Genomic DNA, 21,157 nt, shown 5'->3' with positions numbered 1-21,157 from the left:
ATAGTAATATCTACAACTGGTATCATCCCAATGTCACTACACAATAGCATTAATTAGGGCTACACAGTAATATCTATGTAAATCTTCAGAAAGCCACAATACTAAACACTACTAGAATAGTCCAAAAGTTGCTAGCGATTGAGAAATTGGTGTATTTGGCTACGCCCATACCTCAAGTTTTACCTGCTTGAACTGAGAAAAAATAAATCTCTATAATATTAATAATAATCATAAATAAATAAGCAATTAGTTTTGAGAACACGAGATGAAGTGACCTCAAAAGTGAGTCTGTAGTTTGAGAGAAAAGTTCCGTGATGGGGCTAGAGAAGTTAATCCCCTCTGGTTGAGGGTTAATAACTGTTCCTGAACCAAGTGGTATGAGTCCTGAGGCTTCTGTATCTTCTTTCTGATGGCAGCATGTGAGAAAAGATTCCATGTTGCTGGGAATTCAGTTACATCTAACATCTCCTTCCTTGAAAACAATTTTGGAGTATATCTAAGACAATAGCACAGTGGGTGAATTTAATTTACTGGAGATATATTGTAAGTCTATTTAGTAAAAAAGCTATTGCTCTGAGTGTATATAGAAGATTATTTCTGCAAACATTCTTTGACTGTTGGTGGCATGTTACTATATATGTTGATATTGCTTTTATCTTTATTTTGTAATTATATACTAAATGGATTATGTTTGTGTAAACAATACTTAATTCATGACTTTCTATTATTTTACTAGTAGTTAAAATGTAGCACTTTCTAATTTACTTCGAAAAACATAAAACAGAGCCAGTAAATGTTAAATAAGCAGTACAAAAAGCTATTGACTTTTACACTGTATAAGAACACGTGTTGTTTGTGAAAGACAGTTTTGTGAAAGTGTTTTAAATCAGTTAAAATTCCACCTTTTTTACAACGTTATACGTGCATCACACACACGTGCATTTTAATGATTTATAATTTATCAGATAGAATGAATAACTATTTAAAGTCCTAGATAAATATGTTGTGGATATACGTAAACAACCGTAGATTCTCGAGACACGTATTACATTGCACTCCTTTGGAACATCTGTAGATTTGACACATGTATAAGAGCCATATGGTTTCTTGTGTCTTCCATATTGCCCCAGTCTAGAGTCGATCAAAGGGAATATTTCTACCTGACTGTCCAAATACATCTTTATCCGATGACAATTAACATAATCATAGTTGAATTTAAATCGTTTTTTTCTGAAGAATTGTTATATCAAAATATTATTTTGAGTGATTTGTTATGCGTATCCTCGGTAAACTAAAACAACACTCATTTGACCTCAGCAATAATTAATTGTGTTCAGAGGGCAGTTCGAACAATTAACGATGGCGTGTTCAAGGTACAGATAAGGCGTGACGCCTTACACGATCAGAGCACAAATATTTTGAAACCTCATTAAAATAAATACACAGCTTTTAGAACGGCAGAGACAATGTGAAAGACTAGCAGTCTGTCCATCTCAGGGACACCAGGTGCGACAGTACCAACCTCAAACAGACTGGGTGATAACCCAACAATAAAGTCACCGCCCATGAACTGTGTAACCATTGTAAACAGCCAATAAGAGCTACCATCGGGGGCCAGTACCTTATCTACACCCAATATCCTCGTCCTTGACAATACGGCTGCACCGTTGTCTCTTGGGAATAGTAGTTCCGTCCATTCGCTCTCCTGTTTGTCCAATACGCATCTCTGTATCTACTACAATTCCCACAATACAAAGCAACTCTAGTTCATGCGCAGTAACCCATTGCTGTCTTCTATGGGTAAAATAGGATGATGTCACCTGCAGCAAAAGGAAATTGTTAAACTGAATCCTTTTGTAAAGAAAGAGGAGAAAATATGGACGTTGCTGCACGGATGGCTGGAATTTGTTGGTAATTTTTTAGTCATTTATTTTCAGCTCTGGGTGACATTAGTAACCGGCTCTCTATTGTGTTGGCCGACACATAAAGGAAAAGTAGGTGGAAAGCAAACGAGCGCTCAGGTTAGCATGGGTGGGACTGCACGGGGGCTCCGTGCTTGAGAGGTATTGTCAGGCGAGCCTGCATCGCCGGCAACAAAAGGAACCAGCGTGAGTTCCAGTCAGGATACACTGCCTGCACGCTTCCTGCCTTTCACCGATCGGCAGCTTTCAACCGAGTCCTCAAATTCCACGGCGTTGCAGCTGTTGCTTTCGTGTGTGGAGACGAGTTTGGGGTTTTTTTCCAGGCTGCTCGAGTATGCTTCGAGATTGCGAAGAATGTGTCAATTGTTAGGCTGATTTTTTTTTTCTCTCTTTCCTGATTCAGGGAATTAAAACGCCAAGCCCACATGTCAGAGATCATCATTCTTTCCCAGTTCCATCCTGCGCCTCGTCTTTTGTTTGTCATTTGTAACGTGTGGAAGAGCAAGAGTGGATGCTTTTGTTAAGGTGAGATTCATGATCGGGCGAGTGGTGTGTGTGGTTTGGGGGTTGGGGTTTCTGTTCAGCAATTGTGTGGGGTGGGGAGGGGGTGGGTGGGTTATAGGTTAGAATAGGATGCAAAGCAAACGTTTTGTTCAGTGTTTCAAAGAATGAAGTGTGCTGCTGGCACACCCGAGGGCTGTTTAAATATTTCCGATTATAGGACCTATTGGTTAGAACTGTTATTTGGTGAAGGCAATCACCTGTAAACGGGTTCCGTGTTTCTGCTAATCGACACCCTCCTTGTGGTGTGGTGTTTAATAGAACTGGTATGTTTAAGACAGCTGTGGTTTCAGTGCACGGACTATTCTACTATCATTTTAACTTCGTCAGTCGTGCATGCAGTAAAATACTGTGGATCCGGGAGTCAGGAAAACACTTGCTTCCGATCTAGACCTACTATTATCAAGCGGGGATGAATTCGGGTATTGGGGTAAGGTCGGAACACAGCTGAATGTGTCAACGTGTTTGAGACCTTTGGCGAGGATTAGAGGACGCTAAGGGCATTACAGTGGTCAGGCATGCATTGGTGTCAGAATGAACATTTTGGGTGTGTCCTTCCGTGCGTGAGACCACCAGAGGAAAGATTTTGATACGATCCGGAATAACTTCGAAAAAGAGAGAAGTCTGAACGTGCAACAAGGTTTTCGTATGTATAGTCTGAGTTTCGCCCCTTCAGAGCTAGAAATGTCTCTTCAGATGACCAGAATCGTGTTGGAGATTGTTCTGTGAACAAAATGCATTTTCTTTAATGTCGGATATGGCTGAAGCTCATCTGTCTAAATGGACAGATGTTTCGGGTGAAGGCTGTTTACTTTTGCATAAGGAGCAATGTCAGATTAGTCAATACTGAATAACACCGTTGTTTGATTATATAAAGCAGATGTTATTTGCTGTAAAGCATTCTTGACTTTTTTAAACAAGCTATGACAGCATAAATTAATACAATGTTGAGTAAGGTACTTGTATTTTTAAACAATATCAGATTGGTATTTCAAATGAAAACTAACTATGATTTTTATGTTAAATGCAAGTTCAGATTATGACATTGTCTCAAATCCTGAAGATCTGTTGGCAATGTTTTAACAAGACATTTTGAATTTATTGAAATGCAGATTTTGAGTTCTGTTCACAATTTGGAAATACCACCCCAGCTCCTTAAATTGAAAGCCACAGATACTTAAGTAATCAGTTCTTCAAGGAGAAATCTGTATTGTTCTGTTTTACAAACGCGCAGTGATCATGTTGGGAATGTAATGCAAGCAATATCTTAGATAATTGTAATGTTTCCCCAAATGTGATGCAATCACATGATAACCAATCTGATATTACATTTTTGGGAAATTGCACCATGGTTTACAATCTGTTCTAATCTTTGACAACTTATTTTCAGAAGTAATGATTTAAAAGAAAAAGTCTTGGAGATGCTTTTATGGAATTCTCAGAAGTGGAGTTTACTGAGTTGTGTTTGCATTAATGTTATATGAGGAAGTAACATCTTAACTTGGACTTCCATATTTATTGTTATTAAATGTCCTGCAGTATAATGCAGTGCTTTCCAAATCCATTAAGTATCTTTCATCAGAGCAATTTCTGAAGGAAACATGATTAAAAAAAAGTCTATAAATAGATTAATTAAACTGAATGATTGTAGGTTATTTTATTACAGTTTAAGTTTAATTTTCATATTATTTAGGAAAGTGAAAATTATATTTAAATTCTTTTAGTAGCAAGTTGAGCAGTTCTAATTTCAAGGTTATGGGATGTAAGTCAGATTTGGAATAGTTTGTGTTCTGCTTACCACAAATCAGCATATGGATAAGTAGATGCCAAGTTGCAGCATTTGGAAAGCTCTCAATAAAATGCATGGTACAGAGGCAGAAAGAATATTTAGAGAAAAATATTCATTGCTTTGTTTTCAAGGATGTGTGAAATTGATTCATTTGATAAGCTTGCAGCACTTTTCTTGATTCTAGCAATAGAGATTTCAGAGATGTGCCAAAAAGAAACTAGAGTGGTCTTGATGAACTTGTGCAGTAATTCTTAAAAAGTCTGTCTGGATTGAATGAAATTGGAGTTACAGTGTGAATAATTCCTCAATATATGTTGAGAGCACTTTTTTCCTTTTTGGAAATACTGATTTTATCATTAATTTATTTGCCAGTAGTTACTGGAAGTCACTTTTTTCTTCCCTATCTTCCATTTTGAAGTTTGTATTGTGGTTCGATATTTGTAGAATAAATGATCAAAATGCTTTTAATTTGTTCTTGACTTCACTGTCATTCATTAATAAAAACTGTGCACAAATCACACTCTTGAAATTATAAGGTTTTTGCTCTGTAGCAGTATGTTTGATATTATTTGCTATCCTTAAATATTTTTGAAGAGTTTGTGGGATAAAATGTAATGAGCTATCGCTTGATGGTTTCCTGGCAGAGTAACATTGAAGATCTTCAGATTAATTATTATAAAAATGAACTTTTCTTTATAACCACCTTAATAGCAAATACGCAAGTTCCACCTTCAAAACTTTGTTGGGAAGGGAAAGGATAATTGACATTTTGGTGATTGACCTGAACCACAGATGCATTGCTGCAATTGCTGTGTGATGATGAAACAATTGGACAGCGCTTCACCAAGTGAGATCATCAAAGTTCAAAGTAAATTTTTATTATCAAGGTACATATATACCACCATATAAAACCTTGAGATTCATTTTCTTGTGGGCATACTCAACAGATCTATAGAATAGTAACTACAGTAGAATCAATGTATGACTGTTAAACTAAAGCTTTCAACCAGAGTGCCGAAGCCAACAAATTGCTAATGCAAAAAGAAGAAACAATAATATAAATAAATAAGCAATAAATATTGAGAACATGAGATGAGTAGTCCTTGAAAGTGAGTCCATTAGCTGTGGGAATCAGTTTTGCAATCTGTATTTATTGCTGTGCGCAATTTCTGAGTCTAGTCGTTTTTTTTTTCTTTTTGCATACCTTCCTGTGATCACCACAAGAACATTACTGCACCACAAAAACATTACTGCTTGCAAGTGTAGCTAATGTGATCTCCTGATAAGTTGCAAGGAGAAAGAAAATCTATAGAGTTTATAGAATAATCTCTGGTGCTGCTGGTTAGGAATTCCATGATATTAGAGGTAAAATGCAGAATAGTAAGTCAACTGGGCTGTTGAATGCAAAATTCTTTAATTTAGCTTTGGATGGAGTTTTAGAGTGTTACTTCCAACAACATCAGATTTCTTAAGCATATTAAATTTATTATGAAGAAGAAAAAGTTCTGCTAAACAGGCTACATTATCTATGGATATCTTTTTAAAATATGAGTGTTTATAATATTCCTGAATGGCAGTTGCATTGAACTTGTATAGCTGCAGTGGCAAGTTCTGTGAAGTTCTTGATCAGTAGAAGTCTTCAAATCTGAGCTTTAAATGTACAAAAAGGCTTTAATTAGCAAGAGGAAGTTAATACACTTCTTTGCACTTACTGTGTTTCTATTCCTAACATAAGTACCTACCTGATTTAAAGTTCAATTTGCAGAATTTTCAGTTGTTTATTGCTGATGAGTGACTAAATCCTTATACCAGTATAATCTTGTCAACAATGTGTACATGACTGGAATTAATTTTAGAAACATATTCTCCCTCTTAGGTGTATGTTAGTGGTAGAGTTGATGCTGAACTTCCCATGTTTATTATGATTATAGATCTCATTGGTTGTGATTCCAATTTTGAACAGACACATTTTCAAATGGCCCTTTATTTGATGTTCACTACAACCTAGAGAATGCCATTTCCTGCTCCATTGAACTGGTTAAGCATTCGTTCCCTGCAATACCAGTGTACAGTGGCTGCACTGTGCAGCACCTGCAAAAGGTACCTGTGTGGGTTACTTCGAAAGCAACTTCCAAATGGGAAGCAGAAGAACAAGTACAGCAGGCGCTTGGGAGCATCCTCACCTACAGGTTCTCCTCTAAGTCCCTCACCACCCTAACAGGGAAATGCATCGCTGGCCTTTCACTGTTGCCAGGTCTGAAAAACAGAACTTCCCTGCCCATCAGCACAATGGGATGACCTTAATCAGAAACACTGCAGCATTTCCAGAAGATTTTTTGCCACCACCACTGGATCAAGGGCAATAGGGAATGGGCAAAATGGACCTTGCTGGTGATATCCAGCTCCTGAAAATTGAAAATCTCCAGATGTTCAGTTCCTTGTTTTAATTCCGGTTTTCCTTCTTCTGTCATATTACAAGCCTGGATGTTTCACCCTCTTGTTTATAGGTATGATGCTTTAATGAGTGTGAACTCTTACACCAGTGAATATTATCCTGTCTTTTCTTCGAGCAAGTTGCATGTCATTCAGCTTATTAACCACAAAGGAGTCTGCAGTATCTGTTTTGCAAATACTTTTCCCTTTGTCCTATTTCTTCATAAGTGCTTATTTATCTTCTTCACTTTGAATGCCACCTTTCTTTTCGATCATTACAGGATGACCTACTTCATATTTCTAGTTTTCCTGTTTGTTGTTTCCACATTGACATAAGTTGGAGCAAAATGCCCATGGGTGATTAATTATTAAGTGTGTAATTGACACAGCAAAAGATGGGGGTGGTTTCTTTCAAAATGGAATATTGATCATGATCAAGCAACTTTTAGTAGTATGTATTTCCACTTGGATGAATTCTTTCTTTAGTTGTATTTCAACCAGCTGACATTTAGAAAGCTTCGTTTGTAGTTAAAAAGCAATTACATTCTTGATGAATTCTTGAATCATCTGTGGGCAGTGGGGTGAATTCCAGTAACATGCAGACGCGTTTGAAGCCAATGTTATCAGATTGGAGATTACAAACCTGTTTTGAAACTTGATACTTGTATTGATACATACATTTAACTTCCATATTGAGAAAATCCGTATAGAATTGTATAATTTTGCTGTAGTTCTTGTTTAGGATTATTGGTTGTTTTGCTACTTTCAAGACTATCTGTTTATCATTTTTGGTTTAAGAATAATGGCATTTCAGTGAAAAAGCACAGTGTATTTGCTGAAGCGATTGCACTTAGTAGCAATGTAAAAGTTTGAGATTGATATTTGCTTGTATGTGTTGTGTTTCTTTCTACTGAATTTTGTGATGGGGTATGTTAACATGTGTTATACTGTGCAATACTTTTCTGTGCATTCATCTGGTAAATTTGTTAATGGGAAGCAGTGGGATGAAGACAATTATCAGTACAGGAAGGATATGGTTTTGAACAGTAAGTATAGTGCATGCTTCCTGACAGAACCAAAAGCACAAATATACTAATATACTTAGTGTTTCTCTACCATGGTTCCGGTTTGCAATCATATCACACAGCTGTTTAACTTGAATCAGATCGTAATCTGAGTTTTGGATCTTTCTCCTTTTTTGGGCTTGGTACTGTGGAATAAAACACATGGGTTATCTGTGGAACAGCGTTCACTTTCTATCTAAAGTTGTCAGATTACTTTTGAAGGTGTTTTGATGGAGTCGGGCTTCCCTGAATGTTCCGTGGAAACACAAATGACTGGGAGCAGAGCTGAGCACATGCAGAGCTCTCTACTGAGAGCTAAAATGTCAGTTGTAGTTGCGCTGTGTAGCAGAGCTTATGCCTGAGAACCATATGGTTTCCAACCAATATTCTTATAATTGAACAACCCTCAATGAGTTGTATTAGTGATTTGAAATCCATAAAAAGCATGTTAATCATCTATGACGTAATTAATGAGAGGTATGAAGGTCTGGTTGCTCAGATCATCTTTACTGTTCTACATTGTTAATATTTAAAATAGTTGAATGGACTTTAAATCCTGATAGAGATGTTGAAAATGCAGATCTATGTGCATGTCAACGTGTACAGAGGTGAAGACTGTAGAGGATACGATTCAGTAAGAGCTCTTTGAATTTATTGGAACCTGTGGAACTTGGAGAAATATAAAATGGGCAAAGAAAGCGGAGGGAAGTTGGTTTATTATTGTCAGATGTACTGAGGTACAGAGAAAAACGTCATACGGATCAGTGCGTTACAACAGTGCATTGAGACAGTACAAGATAAAGCAATAATAGAGTATTGCTAGATGGAACGTGCCAAAGTTCTTCAGTCTCCTGATGAAGTAGAGGCTCTGGTGAGTTTTATTGGCCTTGGTGTCAACATGGTTAAACCATGACAGGCTATTAGTGATGCTCACTCCTTCGAACTTGAAGGTCTCAACCCTCTCGATGTTTGCACCTTTAATGTAGACAGGAGAATGTGCACATCCTTCCTTTTTGAAGTCAGAGACCAGCTCCTGTTTTGCTGACATTGAGAGAATGAAGTAAGATGAACATTGTGGGTTGACACCCTTGTGTGATGTTTAGAGAAAAATGCAGTCTTTCAAAATGATTTGTGAACTTGTAAGGAGTTTGTAAACTTGGCATGGATGAGGGTGAAAGACGTCTTTTAGATGGACTGGTACTGCCACAGATTGTGGTGATTGGTTTTTGCTAAAAATAGACCTCCATTAATGGAATTCTTCAAACACTTGTACATTGCTGAGCATAATTGGAATTTATTTTATGGCCTTTCAGCATATCTTAAGGAAAGGAGGCGGGAGATGGCCACTTGGCTCCATATCACAGTTCTGAATTCCCATAAGAGCATGGCTCTATTTTTACATTGGTGACACTTCTCTGCATTTATCCCAGATCCCGTGATTCCCTTTAGCCCATAAGATCTGCTAATTCATCTTTTCAAAATGATTGGACCTTCATAGCTATCTGCAAGTCATCATATATGAAGTTGCTAGAATTCACTTGGATTGTTTTACAGCAATAACTCTTTTAAGTTCTCCGGATTGCTTCCTCTGGCAACCCTTGGCAGCCTTCTGCCGTTTTAATGCATGCTAGATCCATGCCAGTTTCCAAATTTACTTTTTATTCAGCTTGCTACAAGCCAAATGAAAAAAATCAGTAAGGCTTTATAGATTAGCAGCCAGGAAGACTTACTAAGTGGTGGCACTTGAGAGGGTGTCACTTAACGTAAAAGTACTCTTGAGTTATAGCCAGCTTCACAGGATGCGTACTTTGGAATGGTCACAAAGGAAGAATGGTTTGGAGTGGAGTATGAGGCCTGGAGGCCGAGAAGCTGGGAGGCTGGGTGTGAGCCCATTTCTTGCTGATTTCACTGATTAAGATGTCAAACAAGATTGAAATGAATGAAGATGAGAGCGGAAGGTGTTCAGCACTGTCTGCCTGCGTTTGACTGCTCTCCCTCTTCCTCTCGCTTGTTGCTGCCGGAGGAAGGTGCTGGAGTCTTGGGTGAGGTCTGATTGGTACAGTTTGTGGATTGGACTTGTTTAAAGGACTCTGCAGTTCATGTTATGATGTGTTTTAGTTACTCTTTTTTTAAAATTGCTATTTTGTGTGATTTTGGTCAGAGTGGCTGGCTGCGTGGCTTGCAGTCAACGAATGACACAGATTGAATTAAACTAAACTGAACGTTCCCATTCTGTTTCAAGGACTCTGTGGTTTGATGTTTAATATACTGTGTGTTAATCACTTTCTTTTGCTGTTTGCACAATTTATTTTTGCATGGGTTCTCTTTGGATTCCATGGTGTTTCTTTGTTTTGTGCCTGTCTGTGTGAAGACTAATCTCAGGGATGTCTACTGCATGCATGCTTTGAAAATAAATGTACTTTGAATCTTTGGTATCAAAGCAAACTTTATTTGAATAACTACAGATAGGACAAGGCACGACAGAACCAGAGGTGCTAAGTAGGATGATTTGGCAGATGAATGTTTGGCTGAGGAATTGGTACAGCTGGAAGGGTTTCAGATTTGTGGATCATTGAGATCTGCTGTAGAGAAGACATGACCTGTATAAAAAAGGATAGGTTACACTTGAACCAGAGGGAGATCAGTATCCTTTTGGGCAGATTTGCTAGAGCTGTTGGGGAGGGTTTAAACTAAGTGTGAACCAGAGTGATAGGACAGAGGGTGGAGCACTTGATATACAGGTAGATACCTGTAGAGAAATTGTGAGGACTGATAGGAAGTTTATTGGGCAAAACTGTCGTCAAAGGGATGAGTTGAAATGTGTTTTAAATGCAAGAAGACCCAGAACAAAGGTGATAAACCTGGAGCATGGGTCAGAACATGGAACTATGACGTTGTGACCATTTCAGAGACTTGGCTTTCATGGGGGTAGAAGCAGCTGCTGAATGTCTCAAGGGATGGAGGGAAGTCAAAGAAGAGGGGAGTCTACTGAGACAGTGTGGATGGAAATCAGTAAACAGGAAGGGAGCAATCACTATATTGGGGCTATTCTATAGCTCACCTCCCCCAACTGAAAGACCGAGGGACAGGTCGAGAAGAAAATACTGGAAAGGTACAAAAATAACAGGGTTGTTGTCTTGGGTGACTTCAACTTCCCTAATATTGATCGGCACCTCCTTGGTGTAAAAGGTTTAGATGGGGCAGGGTTTGTTAGATGTGTCCAAGAAGGATTTCTGACACAATATGTAGACAGGTTGACTAGAGGAGAGGCCATACTGGATCTGGTGGTAGACAATAAACCAGGTTGGGTATTACATTGCTCGGTGATAAGCACTTTGCAGACAGTGACCATAACTTCCTGACCTTTACCATAGCCTTGGAGAGGGATAGGTATCGAAAAGTATTTAATTAGGAGAGGGTGAATTATGGTGCTGTTAGGCAGGAATTTGGGAGCAGAAACTGGGAATGTATGTATTCAGGGAAATACACAATAGAAATATGGTGGTTGCTTAGGGAGTTAGGTTCTGGATAGGTTTGTGCCACTGACACAGGGAGAGAATGGTAGTGTGAAGGAACCATGGTGAACAAGAGGTATGGAATATCTTGTCAAGAGGAAGAAAAGCTTACTTAGGGTTTAGGAAGCAAGGATCAGACAGGGCTCTAGAGAGTTATAAGGTAGTCAAGAAGGAGCTTAATAAGGGACTTGGGGAAAGCTAGAAAGGGACATGAGAAGGCCTTGGTGAAAAGGCTTAAGGCAAACCCCAAAGTATTCCACACGTATGTGAAGAACAGGAGAATGACTAGAGTGATGGTAGGATTGATCAGGGACAGAAGAGGAAACGTGCCTGAGGTCAAGAATTAGCAGAGTTCTGCTGAAGGGTGTTGGCCCGAGACGTCGCTGTACTTTTTTCCATAGATGCTTCCTGGCCTGCTGAGTTCTTCCAGCATTTTGTGTGTGTTGCTCAGATTTCCAGCATCTTCAGACTTTTTTCTTGATGATAAAGTATCCATTAAGGATCTCTGCTTCAGTGCTCACCAGTGAGAGAACCTTGACATTTGTGAGGACAGCGTAAAACAAACTGATATGCTAAAACGTGTTGATGTTAAGAAAGAGAATGTACTGGAACCTTTGGAAAAAGAACATTGGGTTAGATAAGTTCCTGGGGTCAAATGAGATATACCTAAAGCTTTTACAGGAGGTGAGGGAAGAGATTGCTGAGCCTTTGGCTATGATCTTTGCATCTTCATTGACCGCAGTAGTACCAGATGACTGGCAGGTGGCAAATATTATTCCTTTGTTCAAGAAAAGGGGTAGGGAAGCCCCTAAACATTATAGATCAGTGAGTCGTACTTCAGTGGTGGGCAGGTTATTGGGGAGGATTCATAGGGACAGGATTTACAAACATTTGGAAAAGCATGGCATGATTAGGAATAGTTTTCCAATGGCATCCATTAACACTGCTGTGACATTATCCAGTACTTGGTTTGCTTTCAGTTGACTGTATTGCAGTGGATGTGGTGTGCAAATGGTGGATGAATCTCCAATCAAGTTGTAGCTATCACAGCCCTACAATTGATGACCCTCCTGTTTCTACCACATACAAGCCCAATATGGCCTGTTGGTTGTTTAAGAATGATCTTTTCTCGACAATTTGTTCTTAGTTTGATATCTGCAAGCTTCAGTTCAGTATCTTTGAAATGCTATATTCAAACTCATTTTGAGAAATGACTGGAACAGCCAAGCCAGTGACCAATTCCATTTTAATTAATTTGCTGGTCGTTTCTGATGTAAGCCTTATTGCTGGTCTCTTGTTACTTTATCGCATTGTAAGTCTTAAGGCTACTCAGTCCTGTTCCACTCTCACCATTTTCAGATTTTCCATCAATGGCATGCAGATTAGTTCTCATTTGAAACTGCAACTTGCTCTTTGTATGTGTCTTACTTTGTAGTACTTTCTGCCTGTTTGCGTTTAACCTGCATTGTTCCGGTGTATGTGAGCCCCTGCCTCAGTGGTAACACAATTTGTTTGGCCAGTCAAGTTTCTGTTTAAACGTCGCAATTTGTTCAAGGTTAGTTTCATTCCTGACCGCGACTCAATTGCATCTCTGGCTGCTGTTTCCATTGATACATCAATTTCAACTGTTCTTTTCAATGTGAGTCTTGCTTCAGTTAGCAGCCATTTTTGAATGCTTTCTTCTAAGATTCCACAAAATAAATAATCTCTCAGTACACCATTAAGCCCATCACTGAACTGACAATGCTCGAACAATTTCTTCAATTCAGACATGTAAGCTGAAACAGACTCCTTATTTTTGATTCTAATTATGAAACCAAATGCATTCAGCAATCAACAATGATTTCAGTTCTAAATATTCCTGCATTTATGTTCACGATATCAGCAAAGCTCATTTTGGCTGGTTTGGTTGGAGTAAATATGCTTTTCCACCCATTGCACTCAGAATCTCTGGCACTCATTTTCTTTGGCTATTTTATTTGCTTCAAAATACTGCTTCATTTGATCATCCAATTATCTGTTGTGCAATTAAACATGTCTATCTATCTGGTGTAGCCAGCCATTTCTGCTTTTTTAACATTTATTATTGTTATCACCTGGTACTCGCTGGTTATGAACCTGTGGCCGTACTTGTTACTTGCTGATTTTGTCCATTTCCTGCTTTTCTTTTTGAACTCTAACATCACTTTCCCCTTCTGAAGAAAAACCTTCTGCACATCAACAGGTTAATTTTAAAACTCCCTCATTGCCACTGTTATGTTTTGTAACTCCAGAAACTAATTAAAAGAAAAACAAAAGAATCAGGATACCTGCCTATTTAGTTTTTCTTTTCCTTTTTTTTTTACAAAGGCGCTCACAAATGACTTGGTGATGTAATGACATATGCCATTCACCTACTTACATATAATCAATCCATCATGAATTATGTAAACAAAGAATGCTTAGTCGAACAATATGTTTACAGTATCACTCAAACATTACTGAACTATTAAGTACACTACAGTGAGAACTCCTAGTGTTTCATGCATTGCTCATTTTAATCACAACAGTTAGTTTTCAATGGGTAAACTATTTATTTGCTAAAATGTAAGTTAAGTTCAACAGAAGTTTAAAAAAGGTTGCTGGTAAATTATCCTCCTTTCTATGGTACTATGAAACTGAGTATTTCTGGAAAGTAATTCTTCAATAACTCTACTTTGTACATCCTACTTTTGAGTATTGTTTACTGCTTCAGTATAATAGAGTATCTTTCCACACTTTAGTCTCAGCAGGAAAAATGAAGAAATGTTTCACTTTTTAACTAACTTTAGATTACATTTGTGTGTTGAGTAGTTTAGGTTTTTTTTTAAAAAAGACCAAAATTAGTTTAATACATGAGATCAAAAAACAAACTGCTTGAGAAACTCACATCAAAGTTGCTGGTGAACGCAGCAGGCCAGGCAGCATCTCTAGGAAGAGGTACAGTCGACGTTTCAGGCTGAGACCCTTCGTCAGAACTTGCTTGAATTTCCAGCATCTGCAGAATTCCTGTTGTTTGCTTGAGGAACTCAGCAGGTCAGCCCTGGTCTGCTAAGTTCCTCCGGCACTTTGGTTGTTGTTGCAGATTACAGTATCTTCAGTCTCTTGTGTATCTGTCTTGATTTACTACATTAATTTTCAACGATAGTTGAAGATTGCATTTCATGCAGTTTTAAAATTCTGTTTGGATATACAGGAATTGAAAAATTATAGTGACATTCTTAAGTTTAACATCTATATACTACTAAAACTCTCATGCTCGGATGGTCTGTTTGTGACCTCCAGTTAGCGCAAACGGTGCATTACAGCGGCACTATTTTTGGCTAAATCGACTTAAAATACGTGAACTTACAGAGTGCAGGCAAAGTTCAGGGTTATATATTCGTATAAAATTGCTCACTTGCCAAAATCAACAGGCTCGCTTTCACCGAAGAGCCGATGTCAGCCATGATGGAAACCGTGACTTGACACTACGACGCATGCGCACGGCCAGCCTCAGAAGCAACTCACGATGCTCACAGCAGCGACACCAACCAGAGCAAAGGGGCAGGGCAGCTCTATTTCAAGTGGTCACATTCTGCTCATCACCATCAGCATGTGCAGGATTGGGACAGATCAAACTGAGACCCATCAATAAGAGATGATTAAATATTACTGTAATGATGTATTTCAAGACACCCATCAAACCCTTTACTGCAGTCAAAGGACAGCGGTGACTATATCACATCCATTTAGGAGAGCGCCAACCACATCATCAAGAATAATCAGCATCCTGGAGGCTTTTGTGTTACTGCTTCGTACCTTCTATCCAGCATTAGGGTGAAAATATATGGTCAACCTAATTATGCCGCGTGGAAAGAGAAGGGGGACAATATGGTCAAGAGATGACGCCAAGCGATGTTGGGAAGCGGCAAGGAGAGGGAGAGAACAAGAATTGGATGAGGCCAGGGCCGCATGACTCCAGGATCAAAGAGTCAGGACAAAAAAGATGAGAGAAGAAGAGACAGAGGAGGAGAGGCATGCACGTCTCCAAAATGACAACAACTGGCATAGAAGGAGAAGAGACGAAGAGACAAAGGAGCTGAGAAATGCACGTCTCCAGGATCAGTGACAAAGAACAAACAGCAGAAGAGATGAAGAGACGGGGGATGAAGGGGTTGCATGTCTCCAGAATGACAAAAACGGGCACAAGAGGAAGAGACAAAGGAACAGAGAAATGCATGTCTGCAAGATCAGAGACAAAGAATAAACAGCAGAAGAGATGAAGAGGTGGCAGATGAAAGGACTGCATGTCTCCAGAATGACAACGAGAGGCACAAAGGTGGCAGATTAACCAGAACTGATGCCATCAAAAGTGTCCTTCATTAAACGAGGAGGAGCTATATTTGCCTTGCTATGGGTCGTTCTTTAATAAACTGAGGTTTTCTTCTTCAATTTCCAAAGCAAAGCGATACCAATAGCATTCAGGAAATTTTAACGTTCATTCTGGTCACATCAGACTGCACTACCCTTCTCTCAAAGGGTGCCCCAACGGGTCACCCCGTGGTCTAGTTAAGTTATAAAATTATTCACCTCATGCAGGAAGCATGGAATTTACTTGTCTTATTATATGTGCAGGCTGTTGAAATGGTGATGCAGATTTTTCCAATCAAGAATGCATATAGTTTTTCTATGAAAGTCAATTAACGCAATCATACTGGATTCAATTTCTGTCACGTTTTCATCACAAGAAATTCTCTTCATTTCATCCCAGAATTTTTTTTTTCCATTACCCTTTTTAAAACTGATGCTCTCTAATTACTGATCCTTTGTCAGTGTAAATAGTTTCTACTTGCCAACCCTCTCAATTGTATTAAGTGCACGCTAGAATTCAATGACAGGGTACGTTGATTTTTTTTTGAATAATGGTAGCATTTACTATTAAGCAGCTTAATTTTATGTCATATAATGCACCAGTCTTGTTGAAGTCTTGTCTGTCTGTCTTCATTTTTATTAAGAAATGATTGCAGGTAGCGTAGCAGTAAGTTGGAATAATTGCAATGGAGTCGAAAGCAATTTTAAAGACAAAATGGCTTCCCTGTTACAGAGCAACACACGCAAAATGCTGGAGGAACTCTGCAGGCCAGACAGCATCTATGGAAAAGCGCAAACATTCAATGTTTTGGGCCGTGACCCTTCATCAGGATTATGTGTGTTGCTTTAGATTTCCAGCATCTGCAGATTTTCTTGTGTTTGTGATTCCTTACTACAAGTTAGTTTTGGAGGAAGGGGTAAAAGCTTTTAGAGCAGGATAGGTTGGGATTTAAGATTGAGAAATCTGGACATACTAGTTGCTATGAATTTTTAATATTTTGGTGTGAATAGTCTGTTTTCAGACAATAGATACCCTCTCTGGAAGGCCAACTAAAGTCTGGGCTTGATCACCTATTATAATAATCAGCCAAAGTGCAGATGAGATCTATCTTATGGTGGTAGTGATTGTGGGGTAAAATGATAGTTGATGTACTTTAGTTGTGGAGATCATAACTAATAGCAATTAACAGTTAATTTCAGGAAAGTAGTTCAGGAAATCTTGACAGGTTGTGAATTGTACCATAAAACACTTGTGCTTGAGTATTTTATAATGTGTATGTTGTAAGGTAAATCTTATTTCTAAAGAAACCTCAGCTGTTCTTAAGTTACAAGAAATGTTTAAACAATTTCTTTCTTCACGTGACGCCTGTTTTCCATTTTATAACATGGCGGATCAATTAATTAGTCAATAGTGCTTGATTCTTTCTGTTGGTGTGATTATGTTAGTAGTTTAATATCTGGTGCTGGAATTTTCTCACTATTGGCATAGAAGTGAATTATACAGTCATAGTCATACTTTATTGATCCCGGGGGAAATTGGTTTTTGTTACAGTTGCACCATAAATAATAAAATAGAACCATAAATAGTTAAATAGTAATATGTAAATTATACCAGTAAATTATGAAGTAAGTCCAGGATCAGCCTATTGGCTCAGGGTGTCTGACCCTCCAAGGGAGGAGTTGTAAAGTTTGATGGCCACAGGCAGGAATGACTTCCTATGATGCTTTGTGCTGCATCTCGGTGGAATGAGTCCCTGGCTGAATGTACTCCTGTGCCCACCCAGTACATTATGTAGTGGATGGGAGACACTGTCCAAGATGGCATGCAACTTGGACAGCATCCTCTTTTCAGACACCACCGTGAGAGAGTGCAGTTCCATTCTCACAACATCACTGGCTTTACGAATGAATTTGTTGATTCTGTTGGTGTCTGCTACCCTCAGCCTGCTGCCCCAGCACACAACAGCAAACATGATAGCACTGGCCACCACAGACTTGTAGAACATCCTCAGCATCGTCTGGCAGATGTTGAAAGACCTCTGTCTCCTCAGGAAATAGAGATGGCTCTGACCCTTCTTGTAGACAGCCTCCGTGTTCTTTGACCAGTCCAATTTTTTGTCAATTTGTATCCCCAGGTATTTGTAATCCTCCACCATGTCCACACTGACCCCCTGAATGGAAACCGGGGTCACGGGTACCTTAGCTCTCCTCAGGTCTACCACCAGCTCCTTAGTCTTTTTCACATTAAGCTGCAGATAATTCTGCTCACACCATGTGACAAAGTTTCCTACCGTAGCCCTGTACTCAGCCTCATCTCCCTTGCTGGAAGTTAAGGAAGTTAACAGATCAGTTAGCTTACATTTTCATTTCTGTTTGCACTTTAGCATGCAGTTACTGGTAACATTCCTTTTTAACTTCATGATATTTTCAAAATTTTGTTATACCTGTATTGAGTCCAAAATCATCTCGCCCTTTACATAATTTGATTATTTGATTGTAAGCTGTTGCTGGAACTCCTTTTGATTACACAAGAATAAGTATCTAATAATAACACATGAAGGATTAAAAAGTCAATAATGTTGACCCAATTCCTTCATATCAATTTTTACAGAAGTGATATGAATTTCTACTGCTTTTGAACTGTGTTGAATTTATGTGACCAGAAGGCCTGAGAGGCAGACCAGTAGTGAGGAAGTAAAACAGTATTTAAGTCCAGCTACTTATACTAGTCCTTTTCAAGGCAAAATGCTCCAAGTTGGTTCATGGTAGTCATTGTTCAGGTGACCTAAAAATTGAAAAAAGTGGTTTCATGATGTATCTAAAGGTGGGAAGAAGATTAAAGTTGATGATGATTGTGGCCAGAATTTGGTGTTTGTAGGTATTTTGTTAGATTAAAGGGGCGGAGTAGATTAGAAAAAAGTCACACAATCTTTTGTAAAAGAGGTTCAGAATTTTTAAAACCTGACATTGTTTAACCAGGAGCCAATATGGATCAGTAGGCAGTAGTGATGGGTGAATGGAAGATGAAATAATTCAGAAAGAGGAGCAGACAATTATGTCATGAAGAGTAGAATATCTGAAGATGGTCAAGAACTCATTGCAGTAATTGAGGTCAGAGGAAAATAAAGGCATTGATAATGGCTTATTAATGGGTGAGCTGAGGCAGAGGAAGTCATTAATGGTTATAGAATGGAACAATCCAATTTGGCTCAACTCATAACTTTCCATATTAAACCTACTACTGAACACTTGATCTCTTGTCCTCAACATTGAAATGATTCAAATATTCACGTAGACATTTCCTAAGTGTTATCAATGACCCGACTTCAACCATTCTCTCAGGCAATAGTACATTCTTGCCTCTCTCAGTGTGATGAAGATCCCACCCCCATGCCCCTATATCACCTCTGAATCTATCCCTGCTTGCCCTAAGCATGTATCCTCTAGTTTTATCTATCTTTTATATGGTTGGGGGTGGGAGAAGTTTCCTACAGTCTACCGTGACTATACCCTCATGGTCTTGTATATTACAGTTCTGTCTTCTCTTAACCTTTTCTGGAGAACAGCCCTAAATAGACTCTGCTCATAACTGAACTGTTCCATCCCTGGCAACATTCTGCCAAATCCTCTCTTTATCCTGTCCAGCACAATACCATCATTCCTATTTGCATTGTGACCACAACTACAAGTTTTGACCAAGGTTTCATAATATTGACGCATATCCTCTCTATTTCTGTATTTAATAACTGAGTATTGCACGTGTCTTCCTACCCATATCATTTTCTTATGTTGTCACCTTCAAGGATCTTTGGACTTGTACTTCAAATCAAAACTCCTGCTCCTTAAACACCTTAAGATTGTACCTTCATGGTAAATTTCCCAGCCTCATTGGTGCTACCTTGCATTTTCTGAATTAAGCTCCACCTACAATTTCTCCGCTTATTTCATGAAAACATTATTATCTCTCTGAAGCCTAAGAATACACTTCAAAATCAATAATTCTCACAATTTTACTGGCAACTGCCTCCCACTTCTGTACTCAAGGCATTCATGTATATCACAAGCAACAAGGGTCTCAGCATCCATCCTTCTGGGACACCACTAAAAAGGCTTCACTAAAGTCCAAGTAAGTCTCGTGTACTACCCTGCCCTCTGATACACTTTACTGTCTCTTCAAAGAATTTAATTAGGAGACAAATTGGTCAGGTGGGATCAGCTCAAGGCTAAGTTCTTTTGGTTATCTCCAATTTGCCTATGCCTTCCAAGTGATAATTAATTCTCTCCTTCAGATTAATTTCTCTATTATGTTCCTTACTATTGGAATTGGGCTCACAGATACACAGATGGTTACCAGGCTTTGCCAGGTTTGTCCTGCTGCCTTTCTTGAAAAAGGGAACCATGTGTTTGCTCTCCTTCAGTCATCTTTAAGATGGCGCTGGTGAATCTCAGCGACTTCTGGCTAGTGGCTAATCTGGTTCAACGTTTGTGTCCAATGAAGATTTAAAAATCTCAGAGCCCCAGCAATTTCTTCCCTTGCCTCCTGTGGCAGCCTAGGATAAATCCCATTCAATCCTGGGACTTTATGCCTTTAAGCCTGCCTAAGCATCAGTTGCCGCCTCCTATTAGTGGAGATCTATATTAGGCTTTTACCTATCCCTTCAATGAATTCTCTAGTGACAAAGGCCGCTTGTGAATACCAGTGAAATGTATTAATATATGACCTCGCCTACACCTTCTGGATCCTACACACATTGCCCTGACTTTGATGGGCCCTATATTTTCCCTGGTTGTTCTTTGGTATTATAGTTACAGAGCACTTTTTAGATTTACTTTAATCCTGTCTGTCAGTGATTTCTCATGACCCCACTTTGTCTTTATAATTTCCTATTTAATGCCTCCGTACACTTTTTACCTTTTGGCAGGCTCAAGTAATCTGCTGGAGGAACTTGGTGCATCAGGCAGGTGTGTGTGTGTACGTTGGAAGGAAAGAATCACCAACGTTTTCTTGGCCCCACCCCGTATATAAATGCTGCTTCACTTACAAAGGTCTTCCAATGACTGTTGTCCCAAATTTTGGCACCTGCAGGCTTTCATTGATTTTTTTTTGTGCTTCTTTGTATTTACTGTGAATGCCCACAAGAAAATGAATCCCAGGTTAGTATATGTTGATAATAAATTCACCTTGAACTTTTATTTTTTTTAAAAGATTAGTTTTATTTTGTAATATGTACATCGAAGTATACAGTGAAATTATCATATGTGTCAGCCCAACACAGTCCGAGGATGTGCTGGGGGCAGCCTACAAGTGTTGCCATGCTTTCAGTGCCAATATACTGGAGCATGCCTTAAACTTACTAACTGTAACTGGTATGTCTTTGGAATATGGGAGGAAACCCATGCAGTCATGGTAGAACATAGAAAATCCTTACAGACAGTGGCAGGAATTGAACTCTGATTGCTGGTGCTATAAAGTGTAACGCTAACCATTACGCTACTCTGTTG

The 21,157-nt window shown here is 38.9% G+C and overlaps 1 protein-coding gene across 3 annotated transcripts in view; it reads left to right on the top strand.

The window, feature by feature from the left end:
- The first annotated feature begins 1,786 nt into the window (after positions 1-1,786).
- Positions 1,787-21,157, top strand: part of daam1a (dishevelled associated activator of morphogenesis 1a) — a 185,794-nt gene continuing 166,423 nt past the window's right edge. Inside the window, exons 1-2 of one of the 3 annotated variants that reach the window (XM_072267954.1) lie at positions 1,787-1,911; positions 2,326-2,447. The gene's annotated coding sequence lies outside the window, so the exon portion shown is untranslated. Of the gene's footprint in view, positions 1,912-2,147; positions 2,448-3,021; positions 3,130-21,157 lie in introns of those variants that run through there. The other 2 variants (XM_072267963.1, XM_072267974.1) reach the window with 2 other exon arrangements.

The sequence above is a fragment of the Mobula birostris genome, chromosome 1, assembly GCF_030028105.1.
Source record: "Mobula birostris isolate sMobBir1 chromosome 1, sMobBir1.hap1, whole genome shotgun sequence".
Taxonomy (NCBI): Eukaryota; Metazoa; Chordata; class Chondrichthyes; order Myliobatiformes; family Myliobatidae; genus Mobula; species Mobula birostris.
The sequence above is the reverse complement of the archived record's forward strand: the minus strand, read 5'-3'. Positions and strand labels throughout refer to the sequence as shown.